Source organism: Musca domestica, unplaced genomic scaffold (genome assembly GCF_030504385.1).
Source record: "Musca domestica strain aabys unplaced genomic scaffold, Musca_domestica.polishedcontigs.V.1.1 57, whole genome shotgun sequence".
Classification (NCBI taxonomy): Eukaryota; Metazoa; Arthropoda; class Insecta; order Diptera; family Muscidae; genus Musca; species Musca domestica.
The window spans coordinates 4,016,591-4,038,058 of NW_026712358.1; the positions used below are offsets into that span (position 1 = coordinate 4,016,591).

The window sequence follows — 21,468 nt, forward strand, 5'->3', positions numbered from 1 at the left end:
AGACACCAACAACACATGAGCTGGATGTGCATAGAATCATATGTTGGCAATCACAGCCATGGATGGCTACAACCAACCAAGAAACATGAAATAATAGCAAAAAATCCAAAAAGCCTCTCCAGTGAAACAGTAGCCCAAAACTTTTGCAAATTTCCATGACAGACATGGACATTTACGGACCACTCAAACAACACTCACTCGCTCGCCAACTAACAACTCTTGGTCATTGCGGCCCCCGTTTGTTTGTCATTCATTCATGTATTCATTCATGCATGTAACCATCACCCATCCACAGCCATCTATCCATCCATCCGTCCAGCCAACAGCCGACCATCGTGATTTTGTTCATTCACCACCACCACAGCACAAGTTTGGCCATTTGTGGTCACAGCGAAGTGATACCATTACAAATTTCAATGGAAAAGGTACTTCCACCAGTCAGTCGGTCCACACAGCTGTCAACTGTGCGGACGACCATCTATTAAATCTTCAGATATGTCAGTGGTGTTCGCATCCAGACTGGCGTCGCGGCACCGCACCACGATGATGACAATGCACCTCCTTTTCCTTTGCGAAAGCGATGATGAAGACCATTGCTCCAAATAGCAAGCCAAAATAGTAGCAGCCGAATGCCATAGATATACTCGTACTCCTTCAGATTTGATTGATCTTCATGTGGATCACTTTGTGGATGCCTTGCTGAAATTTTGTGAACCCTTTTCGAGAAATGCTTTCTTTTTTCCTTCCCTGCTTCTGTGGGTTTCCTTGATAGCAGCGGCATATATCAATTGCCACTGTTGCCAGTGAGCGATGAAGAGGGTACTTTGGGATCTGACTAGCTTTCAGTGACAGCTGACAGACAATGAATGACATGTTTAGGCTAAGCTAATGTCAAAGCACAGCAAAACATGCATGGTCAAAGGATAATTTTAGTCACAGCACATAAGCCTAAATTGGTATATTTTTTTGGGAGATCTTCATTTGCGGGAATATAGATCAAGAGCAATTAATTTATCTTTGTTTTATTTTTCTCTTCTTCATCCGTAAATTCATTTCCAATAAAATTTAATGGAATAAAATGCAATTTACGAATTAAAACAAAATAGTTTTTTTTTTTCTTGTAGATCTATCATTTCTTCTCATCCAATTTTACGTATTTACGTTCTTCTACAATCAAATCATCGATGCCGCTAAAAGGAAGCTCCAATCACAACATCTTTGATCCAACTGATCTACAAAAGTCAAAAGCATTCGAATTTTATGTAACCAACAGAGATGTTGTCAGTCGTGTAAATGTGTGTTTGTGTGCGCAGTTGAGTACTGTTTTTTGTGAGACAATATTGTTACTCATGTAATTTTAAAAAACGTGAGGCAGTTTTAAGTGTTTCTCTAAAAGAGAACACATTCAAGTTATACTCTTTGCCAAAATAACTGTACGGAGAACAAAGTAAATAAACATGTTTCCCTAACAATCCATCTAAAGAGAAGCCCACATCAGATGATTTCAGAGAATTTATAAAATTCAGACATGACAAATTTAAGCATGGTGCTCTGGGTATTTTTATTCTTCCCTTCAGGATATTTCTTTCTTTAAATCTGCGGTGCTCAAGAAAAAATCTCTCTTTCCAGTCAAATTTCTCTTTGCTTAAATCAAGAACAAAACAGTGTTAAGACATTATTTATACAAATATTTGTTATCCATTTTTTAATTACTTTGACAAACATTATTTTTTTAAAACAATTAAATGGAATCGTAAAATATAAAGAAAAACAGAATTTTAATTTTCTCTTAAATTATCTCATTTTTCGGCTTATGTTCTAAAACAGGGTTTTGAGCAGGTCTGTATAAATATTCTGTATTTTTCAGGTTCTTCAAGTTCTTGTAGATTTATTTTAAGAAATTGAATTTTAACCAATCTAAAACGTTTACGAAAAAAAATAAAAAAGTGCCCGTTAACTTCTTAATTCATCAATATAAATAATTTTCAAACTATAAGCACAATTCATACGTATTTTGAACTATTTGGTTCTTGTGTGGGATCATTGTCAAAATGTAAATTTGGACAATACAATAGCCGTGATAAACAATGCAGCTTACGATCTTTTAGAGACGCGAGAAGATGAGACATACTTGTCTGTTAACTCCGCCACATATGACCAATTTTTTTAAAAGTAATAAATCGAACGGAGTTCAATTATTAGCACAATTATTTTAAAAATCGTAGGTCAAATGCGTAAATGAAAAATATCGGATACATTTTCTGATGCTTCCCTCACGAAGAGACACCATTTTGAATAGACATACAGGGTAAGATAAAATAAATCTGCAACAAAGTCAAACGCTATTATTTTTACATTTTTTTTTTTAATTTTAATGAATGAAAGCAAAAAATGTCGGAAATAGCATCAAATTTTAAAATAAGTTTAGATTTGTTCGAATTGTTCAACTTTAACACGAATTATGGCCCTCAAACGGCCAATGAAACCGTCACACGCAGCCCGAATGTTGCTCTGCTGTATTTTGACCCATTTCCGGCGAAGCGCTTGCTTGAGGTGATCGACACTTTGGTATTTTTTAGTGAAAACCTTGCTTTCCAAAATGCTCTAGACACAATAGTCCAACGGATTAATATCCGGAGATTTTGGTGGCAATTGTGCGATGGAAATGAAGCGAGGAACCTCATTTTGTAACCATTCTTGGGTGGCGCGTGCTAAGTGCGATGGTGCTGAGTCCTGTGTGTGGGTGCCCAAGTCTTTAACACACCCTCCAGAATATTTTCGCGAAAATATTCGGCATTTATTCTGATGCCACGGTCGATTAATACGACCGGAGAGCGACCATCGTCTGTTTGGCGGCCCACACCATCACCATGGCCGGTGCTTGAGTTCTGGTGACCAACCGAAGGCGCACATTTTCAGCTAACCTCTTTGGAAAGTAAACACGATTATCATTCATTTTGTTTGTTTACGAATTGCTGGAGAGCGAATGCTTTCTCATCGGAGAAAACCAAATTCGGCAGTTCACCACTTTCGGCCAACCGAAGCAACTCATTAGTTGTTTTGAGCCTATTTTCTTTTCTTTCTGCTGCGGTGTAATTTCTTGCACTCTTTGGAATTTCAATGGCTTTAACTCGAGCTAATTTTTCAATATTTGCCGAATGGAATATTGCGATACGTTCAGCTCACGAGCCATTTTTCGGCCACTTCGACGCAGGTTTCGTTCAAGTCGCTTCTCTACTTTTCGAACCATTTCTGCTGATGTTGCTGTTTTTTTCCGTGCACTTCCTTGACGTCCTGCCATATTGATAACGAGTGATGCTACGAGACACAAAAGATTTATTCATGTTTAAATGCTGAAGTGCTCTAACGATAGCCACTTGTGGTTTTCCAGCCAAATATAAAAAAATCACACTATCACGCTTGAATTCCATTACGAATAAGATTTTTTTCTGGAAAATTCTCACCAAAATGCTTTTGTACGCTTGTAAATAATATAATGATCTGTCACTGGAATAATTGAAACAGCTGTCGGACGAGTGGCTTAGAAATGGTTGCAGGTTGCTGTTTTTTCATCTTACCCTGTAAGCCGCATAAAATTTGTATCTTCATTGCGATTTCTCGATATATTGCCCATCCTTATATTTGCATCGAAATCAGAAAATGTAGTGGATATATGAGTTTACTCTTTTGGTACCTGCCAGAAATGTCTAATTTGTTTTAATTCCACATAAATCGAAAGAATTTGTACTTATATTGCTCTTAATAATATACAGCAATGACAATAGTAATATATTGTTACTATTTTATTATTATTATATTTTGCAGAAAAGTTTGACTTATTGACCGATTTAGTACCTTAGTTGCAAATTAGGCGTATGATTAATAATTAAATTTTTGGTCAAGTATACGCTCTCAGGATAAATTGTTCTTATATCCTATTCTTCCTTTACCGTTTAAGGAACATTGTTCCATCAGAGCATAAAAAGCATTTTGAAGCACATCACCCAGTTGTGGCATTTTCCACACTACCGTCGACATTAAATATTCCGTTTAGCTATTTCTCCCAAGTAATTCCAACTAATTCTCTTAGAGCCGTTCTCTTTACCATTTAACTCACAACGGTTTGTTTTTGCCTTCTTCTCTTTTCCACCATTAAATTCAACTGAGCAATTGTGTCTCACTTACTCTGTACTCTACGTTCACGTTTACGTGAGCACAACTATTTACCTCTCAAAACACTACGTATCTCTTGCAATTGATCTTCTCACACAAAAACAACAACAACAGCGACAACAACCAAACAAGCGCACAACGACGATAAACAAAAGCATGCTACAAATACATGTTGGGCGGAAGATACTCCACCCAATTTCGGATGCAAAAAAGTAACAACTTTTAAATGGAATGCCAGCCAGCCAGCCAGTCAACCAGCCAGCTACGTAGCTAGCAGGCAACCATCAAAACGTGCTCCAGCCACCTCTGTTGTCTTTGGCTGCTGTGACGCAGATGTGGCAGCAGACAACAGTCGAGCAGAGAGTTCGCCCCATAGTTGGCTGTTGGAGCAGCCAGCCGACCAGCCAGCCAAACTGAATTACGACGACGAGACTACAAAAACAGTTAACTGAATAACTGAACATTCATGACTTTGGCTATGTGCTGTGTGGTGTGTTCCTCGTGGGGTCTTGTTGTTGTTATTGTTGGTTGGCTGATCGGTTTTGTTTGGTTCATTCATTCATTGACTAACTGCTGATGATGGTTTTGGGGATTTGTTTGTGGGGTAGCTGGCGATGGCTGGTAGGAAGGATGGAAGGAAGGAAGGCAACCAAAAGGGAGTAGTGGCTGGCTGGCTGACTGGCTGGCGCGCACAAATGTTTTGGGTGATTTCGATGATCTTTTTTTCGTTGTGTGCCAGCAAAAAGGATGGCTGGCTGGCTGGCTGGTTGACTGGTTGGCGGCTTGTAAGCTTCTGCCTCGGCTGGTAGAGCTTCTTAAGCGTTGGCGTAGCCATTGGCAGAGGCAGTACGTAGTATTAGAAGTTGTGTGGTGGTTGTTATTATTTTGTAATGATGCTGTGTTGCTGGAGATAGATGGATGGTTGGATGGTTGGTTGGCGGGCGGTTTTGGTTGCGCTTGATTTGAATTGCTTGTAATTGTAACAGTTTTATATGTAAGTCGTCTGCTTGTGCTACACCTTTCCGCTCTCGTTGCAAACGATGATGATGGTGGTGGTGGATGGATGGATGTTGGAGCCGTGTTCGTTTGTTCGTTCACTCGTCGTTGTCTTCTTCAATTCTGTTCGCTTCGAATATTGTGGCTGCGGCTAACTTCTGACTTGAGATGAATAGAAGAAGGTTTATTTTTCGTCGCTTGTAAGCCATGATTGCGAGCGCGGCTGGTCTTTGACGTTGGCTGCTCTGCCATGACTGTGTAGGTAGGTAGGTCGGCTGCTTGGTCGATCGCTTTGTGTGTGCTGCAGCGCGCTCTATGTAGCTCCTCAACTGATATTCACTTCATAGTTGATCTCGTTCGGCATTGTCGTCGTTGTTGTTGTTGCTTTTGTTGGGATGTGTGCTGAGTCTGTTTTAGTTTTTTTTTTTTTGTTGTGTTTTTGTTCCAGTGAGTTTTGTATTTTGTTTGGGGTAAAGCTGAAGCGTTAAGATTGTTATGAATTCAGTACTTCATCACGTACCTGTAGAGAATGGTCGTCATTACGGGTTAATCCAGTTGTTACACATTTTTGTTGAACTTAGAAACCGAAAACTGTGGAAAAGCTCTGCGCTTTGTTGCATTTGCATTGGAGTGATGAGTGTGGTCGAGTGCGCATCGAGTGAATGAATGAGCGTGGTGCAGGAAAATTTGCAAGTGGTCAAAATAAAATCAAAACAAAAAACTGTAACAAATGCCAAACCCGATTCTAGGTGGAAAACGAAAGAAAATATTAAATATTAAAAAAAAAATAATTAAAGCTTAAAGAGCGCCTTTCTTCCACCCTCTTTCCGGCTGCTGTAACAACAAACGAGAGTGAGCGTAAATACGTTCGTGTGTGACGGACGGACGAACGAACGGGTGGAGCAAATGATGATCGTGACAAAAATAAAGCGAGCACATTTAGTCAGTCTATCATTTCGCGTTTCATAAAGAGGATATTTAAAACGGATAAAGTCAAGAAAATTCCAATACGAAAAAAGAAGTAAAAAATAATCGAACAAAAGAAAAGGAAAGTGAATTTCTGTGGAGGACAGTTAATTAAAATTTGCAATAATTAAAAAATTCTAGAGAATAAAATAATTCTCTTTTGTGGTGCTCTCAAACTCTTACCAACAAGTGTAAAAAATTAAAAAAGTAAATCTGCCACAACAAAATAGTTCCCATGCATCTGAACCGGACCAACGGATATGCATAATAAACGCAAGAAACCCAATAAAGATTGCCGCCCATAAATAACGGTTACCCAAGTGTGTGTGTGTGTGTCCGAGTGTAACTTCCAACTTCCGGAAAAATATGTTTGTGACTACTACAGTATCTGCACTTAACAAACACATCCCAAGGATGCCCCTCTTAAGCTAATGAAAACTCCCCGCAACCCCCAACAACCCATCAGCCCCATAAAAGAAACACCTGTAGTGCAATTTTTTCATATTTTCCTGTTGAAGATTGTCCCCCCTCCAGACATCCTCTTCAAATAACTGCTCTTCAACTCTTGTGAATCCGCGAGTGTTTTACGTTTTTCATTTTTTGTTTTGCAAAAGCGGATATCCGTTAAATCATTCTCTCTATTCCTACATCGCTGCTAAACGTGTAGTCTAAACACAAGAAAAAAAATAAAAACAAACCAACCAACCAAGAAGGAAAGCACGAAAGAAAAAAAAGAAAAAGTTCACAACGAAACCCCAGTGAAATAGTGGTGCTATTATCATTACCGATAGTTATTGAATAATCAGGCTGAGGCTCCCAGCTCTCTGAAACAATTTATGCGGATATTTATAATTTGCATGTTGGGGAAAATTGATCGTCGTCAAGAGACATCATCATCAACATCATCTTTGCTGTCGTCTAACTCAACAATAACAACAACCATCATTTTTCCGTTTACGTTCCTGTCATCCTCCACAATTCTGCTTACTGCTGATGTTCCTGTTCTGCCCGGCTTCCATGAAAGAATGTAAGTTTTCCACACCTCTTCATCTCTTTATCGATTCCCCCGACGTCGTTCCATCACCCTCCTCATCACATTGTGTTCACAATTTGTTATTCCTCACTATAACGGTACATTTCGATTAGAAGAATTTAATTTTTTTATGCAAATTTTCCGTTTCCATATAACAATAACAGCAACAACAACAACAACAAACCGCAAGGGCGGATATAAAAACCGTGTTGGCTGGCTTTATGGAAATTATATCGGAATTTTGTTTTCGTTTATTTTTCCAACGAATCAGAGAGCATTTCATTCTTTTATTGTCTCCATGCCTACATAGGTGTGAGTGTGAGTGCATGCATGCATGTGTATATTTGGTGTTATGAATCTCCATGGTTGTGTGTGAGTGTTTGTTTGTGAGTAGAATTTGAAATATTTATGGTGACATGGAATTGATGTCATATGTAAAATTGTTATGATTTGTCTATGAGTGTGTGTGTGTGCGTGCGTGTGTGTGTGTGTTTGACAGAGGATGTTATAAATCTTTTTCATGGCACAGCTATTTGGAGCATGGAGGCAGTTCTTGGCAATTATTAAGAAGATATTTAAGGTTAGGTTAAGTCCTTAATCAATGAAGAGAACTTTGTTGTAATATATGTTCGTAAAGTAAATTTCTATGGGGAGTAAAGATTGTAACAAGGAAAGAGGGATAAAAAACACTAGAGAGAGAGGCATTCTTTTATTAACAGAACTTTGATATTTTTATTAGCTTAGCAGAAAACATAGAAGAATATATTATTCTGATCACGCCAAAAAAGAATATAAACAGACAATTTGACTACAACAACTTTCCTTAATTCCCAGATGATATTTGAAGATACCGAAATATTCTAAAAAAAAATGAGAGGTCAAAAAAATTTTTTTTAATTATTTATTATTATTATTTTTTTATTTTATTTATTTATTTTTTTTTTTTTGAAAACCTTTATCCTAACTAGTTTTTTTATGTTACAACACTATGTGTTAGAGGTATTATTGTTTTTGGAGATGTTCGCACGTTATTTAGGTATTGAAATGGACCAAATTGGAAATAAAATTTTCCTGATTTTGCAGTTGCTCTATAGGCTACAATTATGAACCAATTGACGCGAAAATTTACATGGAGTTAGAGTTTAGGACTTGGCAGAAACTACAACTACTAATTTGGGCGGCCATCGGACAATAATTAGCGGGTAAAATAGACCCTAACTTTTATGTAGGAAAATTTCCACTATTTTTCACATTTCTCATCAATTCGGAATGGTCTCTTGCCAGAAAAGGATAAAATCTAAGAAAATAGCGGGAAAATATACAAATAATAATGTGAATATATTTTGTTCAATTTTTGTCAAATTTTTAATAGAATGCGATTTTTTCAAATTGACTTCCAATTTTAAATTGTAAATTTTTTGAATTTTTACACTCCGCAACACTACTTTTTCAGGGTATTATATGCATGTCGCAATTATCGTCCGATCCCCACGAAATTTTGCATGAGGGTAGAGTTAGGGTCAGAATTAAAGCCTGTTGGTTTTAAGATGTACATTTAGAGGTTCAAATGGACAAAAAAAAATTATTTTTTTTTTCTAATTTGGTAGTCGCTCTATAGGCCACAATTAAAAACTAATCGACACGGAATTTCGCATGAGAAGAGAGTTAAGGACAGGAAAGAAGTCTAGCATTTTGGAAGACCATTGCATTATATTTAGCTGTAAAATCGACCACAACTTTCGTGTGAAATTGTTTTGAATACTTAACAACACTACGGAATGCGTAAATATTGGCCAAATTCTCCGGGTCAAAAACCAAAGGGTAACCTCTGGGCAGAGCCCTTTGAAATTATTTCAAAAACGAAAACTTCCAAAATGGAGTTGGATATAAGGGGACTTGGAACATATTGTAGTGTTGGTCAATACCCATATAATAATTTAGTAGTTGAAATGCCGACGGCAACACGAATGTGTGTCCAATGTATGTGAGAGGGTTTCTCCAAACAAAAACAAGTTGTGTTTGATATATACTCTTAGTGTGACATCGTTTTATGGGCGAATTAACACAAGGTATCGACCAATATATTTTCAACTCTCTATGTTAAATTTATGATTTCTCATATTATTATATTTTTTTTTTTTTTGGATAGGTACCTGATCATCCAGAACATCCTTGTTTTTCAAAAACTTAAAGTTTATTTAGAATTTTGTTTGAGGGAATGATGCAATAGCGTCTACCATAAAACAAAATCTATATACGATACATTGCGATGTGCTATTTTTGACAACCTTCTGATGCCTCATTTTTTCATTCAGAGCTTCAAATAATTATTATTTTATGGCACGGATGTGGTTTACGTGATATTAAATTTTCCTGGTCCTATATAACCGGTTCGATTAAAAAAGAAATGGGCAATCACATAGTATAAAAAATCTTCAGTTAAATATATTTGGTGTAACCTCCACCGATTAGAAAAATTTTGAAAGTTGTAGACATTTTTTGAAGCCAAGTTAAATGTAATAGATTGTTTTGCAATTTCAATGGGCGTTTCAGGATTTCACGGAAAGGTGAAAAAACCAGAATTTAAATAAGTCTTGGCACGTAAAGGCCTTATATCCATTTTCAAATCAACTTACCTATAATTTGAGTGTTATAAGTGGCTTATAAGTTAACGTGGTCCAATATATTCTTTTTTAATATGCAAATTCCCTCTTGTATCATGTGAGCTCTTTCGTGATTTCAACAAATCATGATTTTTTTATTCTCCAAATAGTCGGTTTTAATTCCGTTTTTGTTGTTTCTTAAAAAACACGTTTATATGTAAGTGGAGAATAATATGTATACTTTATGGAATTCATGATATATATTTAGGAATGCCGAATTGAATATGCTCTCCATTCTGTGTTGAAAGGTACAATATAGTTCATTTTATACCCTCCACTATAGTATGGGGGGAATATTAAGTTTGTCATTCCGTTTGTAACACCTCAAAATATACATTTTCGATCCCACAAAGTATATATAAGCATAAAATTACCATGTCGATTTAGCGATGTCCGTCCGTCCATCTACGAAAATCACTCTAGCTTCCAAACAAAATGAAGTGGGTTGATAAAATTTTACTCAAATGTGTGTTTCGTCTGCATGACTTTTGGTATTGGAAATGGGCTATATAGGTCCACGTTTAGGTATAGCTCCCATGTAACTGTACCTGCCCATATTCGGTTTGTTGATGATCTTAGCGACATTGTTCAACGGAATTTTTTCAAATTTGGTAATGATAGTTCATAATAGGTACTACAGCCTGCGACAGAAGATTGCCTATGCAGGTCCAGGTTTCCATATGGTCCCCACGATGCCTCACTTTATTCGGTATTTTGTTGATTTCAGCGACATTTTTCGCGGGAATTGTTTCGTATTTGAAGTTTCTAATGGGTACTGCAGTCTACGCCAGAAAATTGTCTATGCAAGTCCAGGTCTTCGCAAATTCGGTATTTTGACGATTTAAGGTACAATATTAACCGGAATTGTTTGAAACTTTGTATTTGAAGTTCCTAATAGGTACTACAGCATGTGACAGAAAATTTTTTAAGCAGGTCCAGGTCTTCGTATAGCTCCGATATAACGGTACCCCTCTATATATTCGGTATTTTGATGATTTTAGCTACATTTTTCAACGGTATTGCATGCTAAAAATGCATACTAGAAGTTCTTCCTAAGCACTACACCCCCTAGAAGAAAAATGTCTGTATGGGTCCACGATAACGTATAGCCCACATACAACGGTACCCCCCCCCCCCCCCGCATTATTCACGGGAGTGGTTTCAAATTTCGAATTTAGAATTCGTAAAGGGGATTACATCCTATGTAAAAAAATTGCGTATGCAGGCCCCGTCTACGTATAGCCTCCATAAAACGGTACCTCCCTACATTCGGTATTTTGATGAATAATATAGCATTCACCGGATTTTTTTTTTTTAAGTTTCGTATTTGAATATTGTAATGGCTTATAACAAAAGTTGCCACTGCAGGTCTATGTCTTCGTATAAATCCTAATATAACGGCTATTTTCGGCATTTTTAAGATTTCAAAAGGATATTCAATGGAATTTATTTATTTTTTTTTTTTTTTTTTGAAATTTCCAAATTCGCTCCAAGTGTTGAAGGGTATTCTCGGCCGAACTTACTGATTTTTTACTTGCTTTGTTCATATACGCGGAAAATATGTAGATCGTATGACAAGGGAAAAAAGTATTTTCAATATTCTTAAGGTTTTGTTTAATCCAATCAAAATTTAAAAATCCTATTTTAAAAAAAATCCTGGCTGGTGTGGCGTGCCGCCGCGATGAGATGAAGATTGCATTGCAAATCAGACCCTTTCCATCCGCCAACCTGCCAGCCAAGGCAACTTAATATTGATGTTTATGGCAGTTTAATGTGATTTGTTTTAATTTACTTTGTTTGCCTTAAATTCTTAAATAGGGTGTAAATGAACATGGTTTTAAAATACTGAACTACAATTTAGCAAATCATTATTGCCTTAGTTTTTGTGCATTTTTGAAAGTCTCTTTTTTCTTCCACATTGCAGTTAACAATTTTATTTCCAAGTTAAATTGTATGTGTTTTTTTTTGCAAATTTATTTTGTGATGGAAACATCGTTTAGTATTTATTTAATATCACTATCATCAACATCAACAGCCGAAGCAACAGTAACAACAACAACAACGACAGCAGAAGCAAATAATAGCAAGCAATTATATCAACTGAAAAATGAAGAGTCTATTAAGTGGCGTTAATTGAAGTTTGGCGAATGTTATTTTAATATGTTTGCATTGGTGTTGTTGTTTTTGCTGCTGTCGTTGTTGTTGCTATTTCCATTTTTATTGTGTGTGCAAATTTGAATGTTTATGTTGATTTATATTGTTGTCATTTTTTGAAGAAGCCAACTGAACGTCTGATATTTTAACACTTAAATGAGGTAGAGGGGTTATTTCGGGGCTTTGGAATTGGGAATTTTAAAAAAGATACATATGTCAGTTAAAGAATGTAATAAATGTTACTCTATGATACGATGCCCAGCAAGAGTGGTTCACGTCGATCCCCAGAGATAAGGACTTTACACAAAAAAAAAAAAAAAAAAAAAAAAAAAATCGGAGACGAGTTAGTCTGCAGAATTGGAGCTCCAAAAGGGCGTTGGGAATCATTAATTTTAGACCAGCACAAACCAGGCGTGATTGATTGACATGCAGTGTATCATGGTTTTCCTAATCAAAATATAGATTTAGACGCATGGAGTATATAACAACCAAGACTTATCAGAGTGCTTATTTGCTTCTGACTTTTTGTAAACAAAGATGGGAAGGAGAATATACTGCAACATCCTTTATAGCATAGCAAAACAGAGTCTAGGATATTCTTGGGGGTATATTGACTTTGTCATTCCGTTTGTAACTCCTCGAAATACTCATGTTTCAATACTCATATTCATGATCAGCGTAAAATTCTAAGGCGGTCCGTCTATCTGTCCGTCGGTTGTAATCACGCTATTTTTCGAACGTATTGAGATAGAAGGCTAAAAGCTTGCACACAGGTGTATTTTGCCAGAAGGCAGGTTAAGTTCGTAAATGGGCAATGTCGGTCCATATTTTGTATAACCCCAATCTAACGGTATCTCTCTTTTTTTCAGTATTTTGATATTAGCGACATTATTCAACGGAATTGTTTCAAATCTGGTGTTTAAAGTTCGCAATGTGTACTACAGTCGCCCTTTTTTCGATATTTTGATGATATTAGCAACATTATTCACCGGAATTATTTCAAATTTTGTATTTTAAGTTCGTAATGAGCAATATAATCTACGACAAAAAATTACTTATGAAGGCCCACATCTTCATATAGCCGCTATATAACGGTTAATCGCAATATTCGGTATTTATATGATTATAGAGACATTATAGACCGGAATTGTTTCAAATTTGGTATTTAAAGTTCATAATTGGTACTACAGCCTCTGTCTGCTGGTCTACGTTTACGTATAGCTGCCTTATAACAATACCTACCTATATTCGGTATTTCGACAATTTTAGCGGCGACTTCGTATACCCCACTTATACGGTACCGCTCTTTTCCAGTATTTTGATGATATTAGCGATTTTATTCACCGGAATTGTTTTAAATTTCGTATTTGAAGTTCGAAATCGGTCTATGACAGCTCCTCGTCTTAGCAAAGCCCCCATATAACGGGTTTTATTTAAACAGTATCTTCTACGATTTTTTTAATATTTCTTCAAGTTCCTTCCAAGTTGTGGAGGGTATTAAAAGTTCGTCCCGGCTTAAGAGCTAATTTTTGGAGAACAATCGAAGATTTCCGATTTTTTACTTTGCATATATTGATTACATAGAAAGTACGCAATTGGAGAATTATCAACCCTTCTGTTAATTTTAATATATTTTGACCTGCGTTATGATTATTAAAAATGTTGATCCTTTATGGGGGAGGAACCAAAGAATAATATTGTCCATTTAGTGTCTATCCGAAACCGATATGAATATTTCGGCGTGTCAATGGTGGTGTATATTATAAATACTATATTTCCTCCACTATATAAATACTTCCTCCACAATACATAAATATTTTTTGAAAAGACTAAACTTTTGTAAAAGAGTTACCAGGAAGAGTGGACCACATATGTCATACTTGCATTAAGTTTACATTAAAAAATATTAATAATTTTGACCGCATGTGGGGGTGGTACCATAAAGAGTGGACCGATATATTCCATATTTGAATTTTTTGAGAGTTCTAATCATTCAAATTTTCACCCTTTTTGGGAGAGATACCCGTAGACGTGGCCCATCTCCACACTACATCTTGTATTGATATACAGGGTGAGATGGAAAAACAGAAACCAACTTCAGACTGCTGTCATATCTAAGCCACTCGTCCAACAACTTTTAAAATTATTCCAGTGACAGCTCATTATATTGTTTACAAGCGTACAAAAGCATTTTACATAGAATTTTACACAAAAAAGTTATTCGTGATGGAATTCAAGCGTGATGGTGTGATTTCTTTATATTTGGCTAGAAAAAAAGTAGTGGCTATAGTTAGAGCACTTCAGCATTTAAATGTGAATAAATCTTTTGTGTCTCGTACCATCGCTCGTTACTGTGATCTGGTAGGGTAGCTCGATGTCAAGAAAGTGGACCGAAGAAAACGGCAACATTATCAGAAATGGTTCGAAAAGTAAAGAAGCGACTTGATCGGAACCCGCGTCGCAGTGGCCGAAAAATGGCTCGTCAGCTGAACATATCGCAATATTCCATTCGGCAAATATTGAAAAATGAGCCATTGAAAAAGAGCAAGAACTTACACCTCAACAGAAAGAAAATAGACTCAAAAGGGCTTGACCGAAAGTGGTGAACTGAAGAATTTGGTTTTATCCGATGAGAAAACATTCGTTGTCCAGCAGTTTGTAAACAAACAAAATGATCGTGTTTACTTGCCAAAGAGGTCAGCTGAAAATGTGCACCTTCGGTTGGCCAGCAGAACTCAAGCGCCGACCATGGTGATGTTGTGGGCCGCCATAACAGCCGATGGTCGCTCTCCGCTCATATTAATCGACGGTGGCATCAGAATAAATGCCGAATATCGCCAAAATATTTTGGAGGGGTTGTATTAAAACCTTGCGTACGCAAACATTTTTGCCGCAGTCCTTGGACATTCCAACAGGACTCGCACCATCACACCATCGCACTCAGCACTCTTGTAACCAAGAATGGTTACAAAATGAGGTTCCTCGCTTCATTTCCAGCGCACAAAGGCCACCAAAATCTCCGGGTACCAATCCGTTGAACTATTGTGTCTGGAGTATTTTGGAAAGCAGGATTGGCATTAAAAAATACCAAAGTGTCGATCACCTCAAGCAAGCGCTTCACCGGGAATGGGCCAAAATACCGTAGAGCAACAGTCAGGCAGCATGTGACTTTCATTGGCCGTTTGAAGGCCATAACTCGTGCTAAGGTGACCAATTCGAACAAATCTAAACTTATTCTAAAATTTGATTCTATTTCCTATATTTTTTGTTTTCATTCAATAAAATTTAAAAATTATGGCTTTTGACTTTGTTGCAGATTTTTTTATCTCACCCTGTACATAACCAAAGTGGAGTGGGGTCAAATAGTAGGCCCCCTATGAATTTTGATTTTTTGCAAATCGAGTGTAACTTTGCCTGTGCGTTTGGCATATTCCTCAATTCATTTGACATATCATTTAAAAAAAATGTGCCTTCCCACCCAACTGATGTTGCTCAGTGTTACTTGTCTTCCACTTATCACATTTGTATAAAAATCTTCTGGTACTTCAAATGGTTCTCTATGGACCACTTCAATCAAATGTATATGTTAGGGTTAAAAAAGCAAACTGCAAAAAAAAACTGTAGATTTAATTACCCTGTATTCCTTGTGAAAACGTAAGAAACAATGAATGATAGTTTATGAAAGCTTCGCTTTTATGGAAGTTCCACACACTAAAATTTAAGTGTCCCAGTATAGAATGACAAAATTACTGTCACAAAATCTTGCGGTAACAATGTACCAAAAAAGTCGTTTGATGGGTAACCACTATCAAGGTTCGTTTTTATGTCATCGGTTGTCTAAATAAAACGGCAACATTGATGAGTACTCATATTTTTATATAATATATATAATATATAATATATAATTTTTATGTAATAAATATAAGCGAATGTTTCCCAGAGATTTAGAGAGAGAGAGAGAGAAGATGATAATATTCTCCTCGACTAATTCTTAACCCATTGCTTTTTAAAATTTCTTAGAAGAGTATTAGGTACCTTTCTGCCGCTTCCCAAATTCAAATTCTCTTCTTTCTTATTCACATTCCCCTCCAACAAAAATTAGGTCAACCATTCATTTAATAAAATTAAAAATTACAATTGCACAATTTCAAAATATTTTCAACGCTTTTGATATGACCTCTAGCTGGAGCTGCATCTATCTCGAAAAAGCAAGGCGCAACAAAAGATCTTGTGCGGATTCCGTTTGTAGGTTATATAATAAATATAAATAAAATATCAAGTCAATGCAAGCAGAAATATCAAAATCCTCTAAATATTGCATTAAATGCAATATCCCAAGCAGCCACAACCCTCCCCCCCTCCTCCTCAGCTGCTCAACTACTCACTGCACTGAATATATCCATCCAATCAATAATCGATCGTGGACAAATGCAAATTGGCTCTGTCTTACTTTTCATGCTAATCAAATTCTAAACTCACAGAAAAAAGTGAAAAGCACCTTCGTACGTTCGCGTTTTGCGTTCACGTTCCTCGGAGACGAGCAGTTCTCAGGGTGGGCAGTGTGGGTGGTGGTGTGCGGGCAGCGTCACGGTGCACCATGACAATATTCACTGCGTCGGCGTCGCACCGATTTCAAAATGATGTTCTACTTGCATTGCAAATTCATTTCTTTCTTAACCTATTTATGTTTATTTATATTCAATTTGATGCATTTTGTGGGCCAGTGGATCGAATGATCGCCGCGGATAGTTAGATTTTCTGTTCTCAGAGCGTTTGAAATGTGCGTCATATTTTTTATTGGGGGGAGAGTTGTTGTGCGGTGGAGGAGGAGGATGAGGGGTCGATTTGTCATTTGAATGCCCCGGATACAATTCTTGGCGATGGTGGTGGTGGTGTAGTTTTGCATAAATCTAATAACAAATTTTGTTAAGAATTTGATTCTGCATTCAGATTTTGAGTTCTTTTTATTTCACTCTGAGGTATTAAATTTCGTTTGCATTAACCAAACACCACATTTAATGCTGGTTTAAACATTTTAATTCCCAAATGGGAATTTCTGCAAGCGTTCCCTTCTACTATCACTATCATCCATCGCATTCCCTCTCTAGTGAAGCTGCAAAAGTAGAGGCGTTTTTGGTGTCCGGTTGAAAACTTAAGCTTTTAACATTCCCCCAGTCGTTTTGCTGTTTCGTCATTTCTCCGTTTTTTTTTTTTTGATAATTCATATCTTTCTTTCGAAATTGTTAAAGGCCAGGTTTTTTTAACGGATTCACAATCGCAAGTGCTACACATTAAATGGTTTACCAGTCTTTCACTCGTCGTCGTCGTCCCCTTCCCTTGGCACAGCAGCGTTTAACCACTTTGTAAGGCAATTAATTTCAAATTTAAAAATAGTAAAACTATGAATGAAATTATTGTTGGTTTTTAAGCATTCGTTGTTGTTGTTGCTAACCGTGTTAGATTTGTTAACAGCGATAAGCTCAACCAAATGATCTCGATTTGTTTTAATGTAACCACCTCTTCATTAAATGGCAGGTGCGTATTTTGGACTTAAGAGGAAATGAGAAAAAAAAAACAGATGAAGGGAAAGCTAAATTTTTTATTTGCTTTGGATACCTTCGGATAAGATTGAATCATGCTACAAGGCTTTGAGCTAGTCTTCAATAATCCACAAGACCTAGGCACATGGAGTCTTAGATAAAATATACATAAAATTCCATTTGTAAATTTAGGAACAGAAGAAATTGTTTGAAAATCAGATAATAATTACAGTTTGATACAACGGTAGAATTTTGTCCGTAACTATTTTTTATATGTGCTTGTCCTTTGTACTTTTTATAAATGGAGGGCATATTAAACTTGTCATCTCGAAGTATTCATCACAAAAAGTTTTTATTATTGAGCATCGTTAAATTCTAGTTGAACATTTCCTCCCGTACATCTGTTGAAATCACCGTAGAACTTACACTATATAAAAGCTTTGATATTAGTCTAGGATGTTCGGTACCTCCAGATTTTTGGTGTTTTTAAGGTCTCACCTCAATTTTCAACAAATTAGTTATAATTCAATATTTCGGGTTGTTTTTGGGTAGATTAAAGCCTCTGAAGCAAGTTAGATAGCTTCAGTCTTTGATATACACTCAGTACTTGGCAATATGTTATAAAGATGGGACCAATATATCCCATCTTTATATGAGATCTTGGTTTGCAGAAATAATACAATATGCGAACTTTGAAGGCAACTGTGGAAAAATCTGTCATTTTATAAGAGTCATGATTATTAAAAATTTTGACCTTTTTGGGAAAGAGATAACAGGAGAGTGGACCAACAAATTATCACAATATGTACAACCTATTATCACAATATGTACATAAGATCTGTGGGGTTTCAAATCACTGATTCGATGCTGTACATTTTAGTCGCATCTAATGATGCATATCATTTTTAGCCACATGGCTGGGGATATATAAATAGGTATCTATATTAAAAAATGAGTAAAGTAATTGACATACGGACCTAAAGGAAACAGCTGAAGATAAAATATTGAATTTATGGGTGAGGATCACTCTTGGTCCGAAGGGGTCAGATAAAACTGTTTTTTTTTTAAATACGTACTATAACAGTACGAAAAGTATTAAAAGGTAGTAAATATGGTACCCTTTGTATTTGAGGAAGCAGTAGAGCTAGAACTCCTAGATTTGGAAAGATGATCACTGATGGAGTGTATGATAGATGTACACTATAAGTATACGAAAAGTACTAAAATGTACTACATTTGGTATCATTTCGTAAAGGTTAGAGCTAAAAATTAGAAATTAGAAATTTGGAATGGGAATCACAATCGAGAAATAGAGTCAATGTATGTAGGTAGATTTGAAAATGTGTACCCATGTATACGAAAAGTACTAAACGGTACTTTAAATTCAGTACAATTTGAATTTGGAGGAAGGGATGGAGCTGGAATCCTGAAATGGGATATGGAGGAAGTTTTCGAAATTTGTACTTATGTGCACGAAAAGTACTAAATGGTACTAAATTTGGTACAATTTCGATTTGGGTGAACCGATAGGGCTGGAATTCTGATATTTAGAAATAAGACTAATATTGCAATCAGGAACTGAGGAATGTAGGTAGTTTTGGAATATAGCACTTATGTGTACTAAATGGTGCTCAATTTGGTTCAATTTAAATTTTGGGATGACCAATAGAGTTGGAAGCCTAAAATTTGGAAATAAGATTGCTATTGGATGTAGATAGTTACGGAAATTTGTACGTATGTGTAATAAATGGTACTAAATTTGGTACAATTTGGATTTAGGTGAACCAATTTAGGTGAACACTTTGGATTTTGGTATCCCGAAGTTTAGAAATAAAATTACTGTCGTAGTGTCGGATTGGGATATGGGGGAATTTTTAGAAATTCGTACTTATGTGTACTAAATAGTACTAAATTTAGGTACAATTTAAATATTGGGTGAACGGGTAGAGTTGGAATCCTGAAAATTGGAAAAAAGATTTCTATAGGACTGCATGATGTCGTTAGTTAGGAAAACTTTAACTTAAGTGTATTAAAAGGTACTAAATTTAGTACAACTTGGATTAGTATGGACCAATAGAGCTGGTATCCTGAATATTGGAAAAAAGGTTACTGGCGGAGAGTAAAAAGGGGATATGTAGGTAGTTTTGGGAAATTATACTTATATGTACTAAAATGGACTAAATTAAGTGAAATTTGTATTTGGGCGATCCAACCAGGTTGGATGCCTAAAATTCATAATTGGGATTACAATGGGAGTGTAGAATTAGGGTATGTAGGAAGCTTTGGAAATTCGTACTTATGTATACCAAATGCTACTAAAATTTCGTACAAATTGTAATTGGGATGAATCGACGGAAGTGAAATTCTGGAATTTTGGAATGAGAGTCACTGATGGAGTACAGGATAGATTCAGCAAAGGGTTATTAAAAATGTTCAAAATATTACTAAACTTCTAAAATGGTACCATTTGGTATTATGTTACCAAATAAAGCTGAAAATTTGAAATTTTATATGAGAGGTTAGAAAATTAGTTTAATATATGAAGGTTGTTTTGGAAATGTCTACAAAGCGAGGAAATTGTACTAAATGGTAAAAAATTTAGAACAGTTTAATTTAGGTTGGACGGATGAAGTTTGAATTTTGAAATTTTTGTATTTGTGTCACTATCCGTCTATCCCTGTGTTTGTGTTTGAGATTTAGCGGTGGTTTGAAAAAACGTGCTATGTTTGTACGAAAAGAACAAAATGGTACTAAAATTGGTGTTGGATGTTGGATTGGGGCTGAAATCCTGAAATTTAATATTGAAGCTGAAATTTGATTTGAGATCTCTCTTGGTATCTGGAATTGAGATATGGCAGTGGTTTTAGAAATGTGTACTATAATTGTACGAAATGTACTAAGTGGTACTAAATTGGGTATTGGGTGAAGGGAAATTTGATGTATCACCATTGGTGTCTGTGGTTGAAAGAAGGAGCCGGTTTTATATGTACGTACTATAATTGTACTAAATGGTACTAAATTTGGTTATTGACGTACGAAAAGTGCAAAATGTTGCAAAATGTGCCATTGGGATAGACATGGAATTCTGAAATTTGATATCGAGATTACTATTGGTGTCCTTGGGGGAGAGAAGGATGTTGTTTTGAACATGACATCCAAATCCCAGGCATGTCGAAAACAACACCCTTCTCTCCCCCCCAAGGACACCAATTGTGACCTCTTTACCAAATTTCAGAATTTTATCTCCATCCCAACGGCACATTTGCGCCTTAGCTGAAATTTTGAAAATTTATATGGAGGCCTATGTTGGTATAGAGTTTTGCGAGAAGGAGTTGGATCTGGGAATGCGTACTGTGATTGTTCGAAAAGTGTTAAATTTGCGGTTAAGTGAATGGCTAGAGCTTTAACCCGGAAAGTTGATATTAAGATTACCGTTGATATCCAGGATTCAGATATGGTGAGACCAATTATTATTAAAAGACGTTGAAATAGTTTTGGCCAGGAAAATGTTATGTGGAACTATTGTGCAAGGATTTAACTAATATGCTCTACGGTATCGAAAAATAATAATATAAATAAAGTGTTATCGAACTGGAGCGGCTGAGAAGTTATTGCGATGCTTGACGTTTTTTTTTTTTGAAAATGTTGTCCAAGGAATTATGAACAACTTGTCCATTTTAATAACTAAAATGAACTTGTGAAACGAATCTAAATTTTTAGAGTGGACTTTTCGCTGACGAAGTAGCCGACACTGGCCAGTGTATACAAATAATATATAATATGCAAATTTCCAACCCCCACATATACCCCTTTTCAAATATTTCTCAAAATAATGTTTGTTCAAATATTTTCCATGCTTCAATTAATATCATAAACCAAATCTATTTTTAAAAAGGATGACTAACAGTCCGCTGATCTAATTTTTGAAGGCTTATTTCTGCGT

At 36.1% G+C, this 21,468-nt stretch overlaps 1 protein-coding gene across 1 annotated transcript in view; it reads left to right on the plus strand.

Moving 5' to 3' along the window:
• The first annotated feature begins 6,265 nt into the window (after positions 1–6,265).
• LOC101898917 (uncharacterized) overlaps positions 6,266–21,468 on the plus strand; it is a 70,250-nt gene continuing 55,047 nt past the window's right edge. The window contains exon 1 of the mRNA XM_059128726.1: positions 6,266–7,162. The gene's annotated coding sequence lies outside the window, so the exon portion shown is untranslated. The remainder of the gene's footprint in view (positions 7,163–21,468) is intronic.